Source organism: Otolemur garnettii, unplaced genomic scaffold (genome assembly GCF_000181295.1).
Source record: "Otolemur garnettii isolate 467f Iridium unplaced genomic scaffold, OtoGar3 scaffold00156, whole genome shotgun sequence".
In the NCBI taxonomy this organism is placed as follows: Eukaryota; Metazoa; Chordata; class Mammalia; order Primates; family Galagidae; genus Otolemur; species Otolemur garnettii.
In genome coordinates, this window is record NW_003852551.1 from 2,143,248 (window position 1) to 2,149,395 (window position 6,148).

Genomic DNA, 6,148 nt, shown 5'->3' on the forward strand with positions numbered 1-6,148 from the left:
GGCACAACGCCCAGCTATTTTTGGTTGCAGCTATCATTGTTGTTTAGCAGGCCCGGGCTGGATTCAAACCCGCCAGCTCAGGTGTATGTGGCTGGTGCCCAGCTGCTTGAGCCACAGGCATCGAGCCAGAAATATGTATTATTATTTCATTTTAAAGACGAGAAAGGGTGGCACCTGTGGCTCAGTGGGTAGGGTGCCAGCTCCATATGCCAAGGGTGGTGGGTTCAAACCTGGCCCTGGCCAAATTGCAACAAAAGGATTAGCTGGGCATTGTGGGGTGGCACCTGTAGTCCCAGCTACTTGGGAGGCTGAGGCAAGAGAATTGCCTAAGCCCAGGAGTTGGAGGATGCTGTGAGCTGTGTGACTCCATGGCACTGTACCGAGGGTGATAAAGGGAGACTCTGTCTCTACAAAAAAATAAAAAAATAAAATAAAATAACGATGAGGAAACTGATGCTTGATACAGTTAATTAATTTACCCAAGCAGCAGCAAGCAGAGCCAGAATTTGATCATTGGCAATGTGACTATAATTGGAGAATATGGTCACACTTCCTGGGATCCACTGCCTTGAGATTTGAGTGGGGCTGACCTCTCCATAACCTCTAAAATTAGGCCTTAATTAACCTGAGTCCATCAGTCCTGGTTATCTGCTGGTCGATATTTGGATAAAGAGTGGACATATGACATTAAGTTGGTCCCATCAGAGTAAAACCCAGAACCTTGATTCAATGGTTGAGAAAAAGAAAAGTCCTCTCTTGTTTTGAACTAGTGTGATGTGTAGATATCACCTGTCAAGTGGCTTTGAATGGCGCCTTGAACTTTGCCACCTTGAGGATGAAGCTACCCCTGGTGGATAACAGAGCTGGGAGAATCACAGAAAAATGGAATCACATTCTTGAAGACATTAAGACTCTCTGGATAAGGCCATAGCAGAAACCTGACCCACTCCTAGATTTTCTAGTTACATGAGTCAATAAATTCCCTTTCTTATCTAAACTGACTGAATTTAGATTTCTCTTGCTTGCAACTGAAAGTGTCTAATGGGATACAGGGAGTCCTTGGCCCATCTACTTTTTTGTTGTTGTTGTTGTTGTTGTTGTTGCAGTTTGGCCGGGGCCAGGTTTGAACCCGCCACCCTTGGTATAGAGGGCCTACCCACCGAGCCACAGGCGCCGCCCACACAGACCTCTTGATTGCCAGTTGTCTGGTCCAACGAAAAAAATCACCATCACAACGTCAGTCTATTTAAGTTTAGAAGATAATAAATGATTTTCTTTTTAGTACAGACTTAACTTCTTCATTTCATTTCTCTAAACCAAAACTGAAAAACCAACCCACTTTTTTTTTTTAAAAAAAGAAGCTATTAAGTAAAAGAAAAGAAGCAGCAGCAGCAGCAGCAGCTAAGCTGATGAAGTCAGTGGATTGTTGGGCCACAGCAGAGCTAGAGGAGTGCTGGGTCTCAGACCTGACCTGCTCCCCCTTGCTCCTAGGGCATACACACTGAAGACTACGGTTCGGGTCACAAGACTCATGTCACCCACAGGACAACGAAGCAGCTGCAAGTTCTAACTATCATAAGAGAGAAGCAGACAAAATACCACCGGAGTTTTGAGAAGAAAGAGCATAGTTCCTTTAGCTTGAGGGTAATGGCAGGGGAAGAGGACAAAGGCTGATAGGCATGCCAGCAGAAGAGAGTAGTGAGCCAAGACTACTCATCAGGTAGTAGGTTCACCTGGTCATCTGCCGGTCAGTATTTGGATAAAGAGTGGACATATGACATTAAGTGACATATGACATACAATCTGACTTGCAAATTCCGCCTACGAGGCATTCACACAGAGGTTATCTTTAGGTTCATCCGCTAAATCAGCAACAAGAAAGCACACGTGGAAACAGGATTGCAAGGTGAGAAAAGAAAGTTGTGACCAGATTTGGAGGGTGGCAGCCCCTCAAGGGGGTAGGCTAAAGAGTTGGAATCGACTGTGGAAATGAGGTCATGGACATAAGAAATATTAAGTCTGGCCGGGTGCGGTGGTTCATGCCTATAATCCTAGCACTCTGGGAGGCTGAGACAGGTGGATTGCTGGAGGTCAGGAGTTTGAGACCAGCCTGAGCAAGAGAGAGAGACCCTGTCTCTAAAAACTAGCTGGGAGTTGTGGCGGGTGCTTGTCGTCATAGCTACTTGGGAGGCCGAGACAAGAGGATCACTTGAGCTCAGGAGCTGGAGGCTGCAGTGAACTGTGACACCACGTCACTCTACTGAGGGCAACATAGTGAGACTCTGCCTCAAAAAAGAAAAAAAAAGGGTGGCACCTGTGGCTCAAGGAGTAGAGTGCTGGCCCCATATACCACAAATGGGGGGGTTCAAACCTGGCCCCAGCCAAAAAAAAAAAAAAACTGCAAAAAAATAAAGATGTTTAAAAAAAAAAGAAAAGAAAGAAAGAAATACGAACTCTAAAAGAGCCATGCTTGAGGCCCAGCTCCTTTGCTGCCTAGCTTTCTTACCTCAGGCAAGTTATCTGATCTCTCTAAGCCTAATTCCCCATCTGTACAGTGGGGTACTATCCATCTTCATAGGATTCTTATGGAGATAAAGTAAAAGAACTCATTTAAGGTACCTGGTGCCGTATCAGGCTCTTAGGAAGAATCCAAGAAATATTTGTGGTTGGAGAGAAAAACAGAAACCACTGAGGAGGATTTGACAACTGAGTGGATGTGGAGAGTTGAGAGAGAAAAAAGCCAAAGATGAGTCAGGTTTCAGGACTGGGTAACCAGGACAATAGCCCTTAGGCTTCTCATGGGAAGAGATTTTTGTGTCACCCTGCACAGAGAACAGAGCTTGGGATAGCAATCAGGATACGTGGACAGCCAAAGAGAGGGGAGCAGAACTCTCTAGTGCCCCTGGCAAGTTTCTGGAAGGTTCATCAACTAAATTCTGTTTAGACATAAATAAAAACCAAAGAAGCAATCGGCCACAGTGAGGCTAACATGAAAATGAATCTGTGTTCCCTCAGCTCACATTGATTGATGTCCAAGTAGGACAGAAAAATGGGAAAATACAATCTGACTTGCAAATTCTGCCTACGAGGCATCCACACAGAGCATCCAGAACCATGTCTAATGGAAAATTCCATGGAATTTTCCAAGGAAATCAGTCCACATGTCTTATCTTCTGTTCACCTTGCCTATCCAGAAGCCTCTCCATTCAGCAAGGCCAGTGAAATCTATAGTCCTCAGAGAAGCTTTCCCACATCCTTCCAACCTTCCACTTTTGTGCACGGTCCATATCCCTCTTCTGGTAACTAATCACAGGCTGCCTTAGGGAGCTCTTGCATTAGTACCTATTCTAGAATTTTTCAATAAGTGACTTGCCTGCAACAGTGCGCCATGGAGAATCTAGGTCAGAGGTTCCTGAACCTATCAACAGGATTACCTGGGGAACTTTTCGAAACTTTGTATTTTAGAGCCCTCATTCCCAGAGGTCTGTTTGTTGTTGTGTTTTTTTTTTTTGGCCGGGGCTGGGTTTGAACCCACCACCTCCAGCATATGGGGCTGGTGCCCTACCCCTTTGAGCCACAGGTATCACCCGGCAGTTAGTTTTTTAAAGCTTCTAAGGTGTTTCTGATCAGCAAGGTTGAGAACCTCTGATCCACATGGTACCAAGACAATGTGTGCATGTAACACTTAACTGAGTGTATACTGTGTTCTGGCACACCATTTTCTTTTTTTTTTTGAGACACAGCCTCAAGCTGTCCCCCTGGGTAGAGTGCCATGGCATCACAGCTCACAGCAACCTCCAACTCCTGGGCTCAAGCGAGTCTCCTGCCTCCGCCTCCCAAGTTGCTGGGACGCTGGGACTACAGGCGCCTGCCACAACGCCTGACTATTTTTTGGTTGCAGCCGTCATTGTTGTTTGGTGGGCCAGGGCTGGATTCGAACCCGCCACCTTAGGTGTATATGGCTGGCGCCTTAGCCACTTGAGCCACAGGTGCCGAGCCTGCACACCATTTTCATTATGATTTCACTTAGTATAATCCCCAGTTACTAGACCTAATGGGGGACCCAGTATAAAGCTGGTCTCAATAATTAATTCATCCCATGAATACTATTTACTTTCCCGCACATTGATGCCTTATCTCTTCAGATATACTCCAGTGGTCAAGATTATGTTTTCATTTATCCTTCTTTGTAGGCTAAACCATCCATTCACACACCTTTCCCACATAGTAGAAACTCAGTAAGCGCTCCTTCACTTGGCTTTAATTTAGACCATCTACATTTGTATTTAATCTCTGTATTCCTGACCTAAAAATAGTTACGTTATAGTGGGAAAAGAAAGGCTTTAGTGACTCTGCCACTTGTTAGCTGTGTGACTTGGGCAAGTTCCTTAAACTCTAAACCTCTGATAATTTGTCCACATGATAGACATAACCACTCATGAGGTTGCTGATGCAGATTAGATAATGTATGCAAAGCACCGGAAGCACAGAAGGTAGCTATAACTACTATTTTAACTAACTACATGACCTTTCGGAATCTAAGTTCCTTATGTGTAAAATGGGGACACTTCATAAGTGAAATTTAAATAAGAAAATTGATATTGCCTGGGGCCTGGTACATGTTCAGTGCTAGTAAAATGTTTGGAACTAATTAACAATGCTAGGTCTGTTTTTCATCATACTCAGCCAAGCTCTCTTTCATTTGGGGATTCTTTCCTTCCAGCTTTGTCAGGCTTCAGACGTCCCTACCAAAGCCAGAGTCTACGCAACAGGCCCAGAAGAGTCCAGAGGGAATGGATGGGGCTTACACTGCAGCTGTCCTCTCCTGCTGGGGTTCTGTTTCTAGTGAGCAGGGGACCGCCCCTCTGCCAGCTGTATGGGCCTCTCTTCGCTGGATATTTCAGGACAGAGTCCAAGATAAGCACTACTTGGTGCTTTCAGACAAAGCTCTCTGGAGACTAAGAGCACACTGGTCTGACCTTTGTTCTCGGGAGGAAGCGAGGAAGTATCGCCCTGCTCTTAAGAGAACGAAGACACCAAGCACTCAAGGGATAGGTTTGAGCAACAAGGCAGCAGAAAAAAGAGCCCTGATAAACGTTCCAGAATATTAATAATTGTAATAAAAATCAACTCTGTCGCATGGAGAGGCTTTACAGTTTACAAAGGACCTTCCTTCATACTAGCTCCTTAGTCCTGCACACAACCTCACCCTAAGACTGACAGAGCAAGTGTCCTCTCCATTGTAGAGACAAGAGAGTGAGTCCCAGAGTTGCATGATTTGCCAAGGTCACGGACAGTGAGAGGCAGAGCTGGACTAGAACGGGGTCTGCTGACTTCATGTCCACGGCTCTTCTGTGGATCCGGAAGAAGGAATGGAGAGCCTTCCTTCACCGGCGTGGAAAACAAGAGTAAGCACGCAAGGTGCGGAGAAACATAAGGAAGCCCAGTTTCAGAGAGGTGAGGCTGCAGGGTCAGGGTGGGGCAGAGAGATCAGGTTAAGGCTGAGGAGTCCACATTGGGCTGCGGGCTTGGGACGGGGTTGAGGAGTCTGAGTCCCGAGACGAGAACTCACGGATAGGGGAGCGAGTTCAGAGTGTGAACGCGCGAAGCGATAGTGGGAGGGTTAAAGGTGTGAGTGGATATTGGAGGTGTCTCCATAGGAAACAGAAAAGGACGGAGATTAATGTGCAGGTTCTGCGATTGAGAGACGAAGAGGCGCCAAACTGAGCCGAAATGCGAAAAAGTCTGCAGACAACTCGGTTGAGGACAGGAGCGTTCTCCGATCAAACTTACCCAGTCAAGTTGATCTCTCAGAATCAACCCCAGACGTTTAACTAGACGGAAAGGAGAAAACTGCCCAGGAACCCGTAGCCCCTTGGTAGTTGTAGTTTCCAGGGCTCCACGTGAGTACTTTAAAGCATTTCTCGAGTTTCTGTCCAAAACCACAACTCCCAAGGTGCACAGTGCGAGATGGCATGACAACCCTAGAACTACAATTCCCGGAGTTCTATGCGCCCCATAGCGTTGCTAGACAAACCGCCCAAGGCGCAGGAATGCGGTGCGATTCCTCCCCCTGGTGGCTTGAAGCGGAACCGCCACGATTACGGGTGTGGAGCGGAGGGTTACTGGTTAGTCTCGTTTGTAATCC

The 6,148-nt window shown here is 46.4% G+C and overlaps 1 protein-coding gene across 2 annotated transcripts in view; it reads right to left on the bottom strand.

Annotated features, from left to right (window-relative positions):
- The window catches only part of PAFAH2 (platelet activating factor acetylhydrolase 2), a 37,070-nt gene extending 31,143 nt beyond the window's left edge, over nucleotides 1-5,927 (bottom strand). Inside the window, exon 1 of one of the 2 annotated variants that reach the window (XM_012811400.2) lies at nucleotides 5,794-5,927. The gene's annotated coding sequence lies outside the window, so the exon portion shown is untranslated. Of the gene's footprint in view, nucleotides 1-1,187; nucleotides 1,238-5,793 lie in introns of those variants that run through there. The other variant, XM_023519120.1, reaches the window with a different exon arrangement.
- Nucleotides 5,928-6,148: the final 221 nt, after the last annotated feature.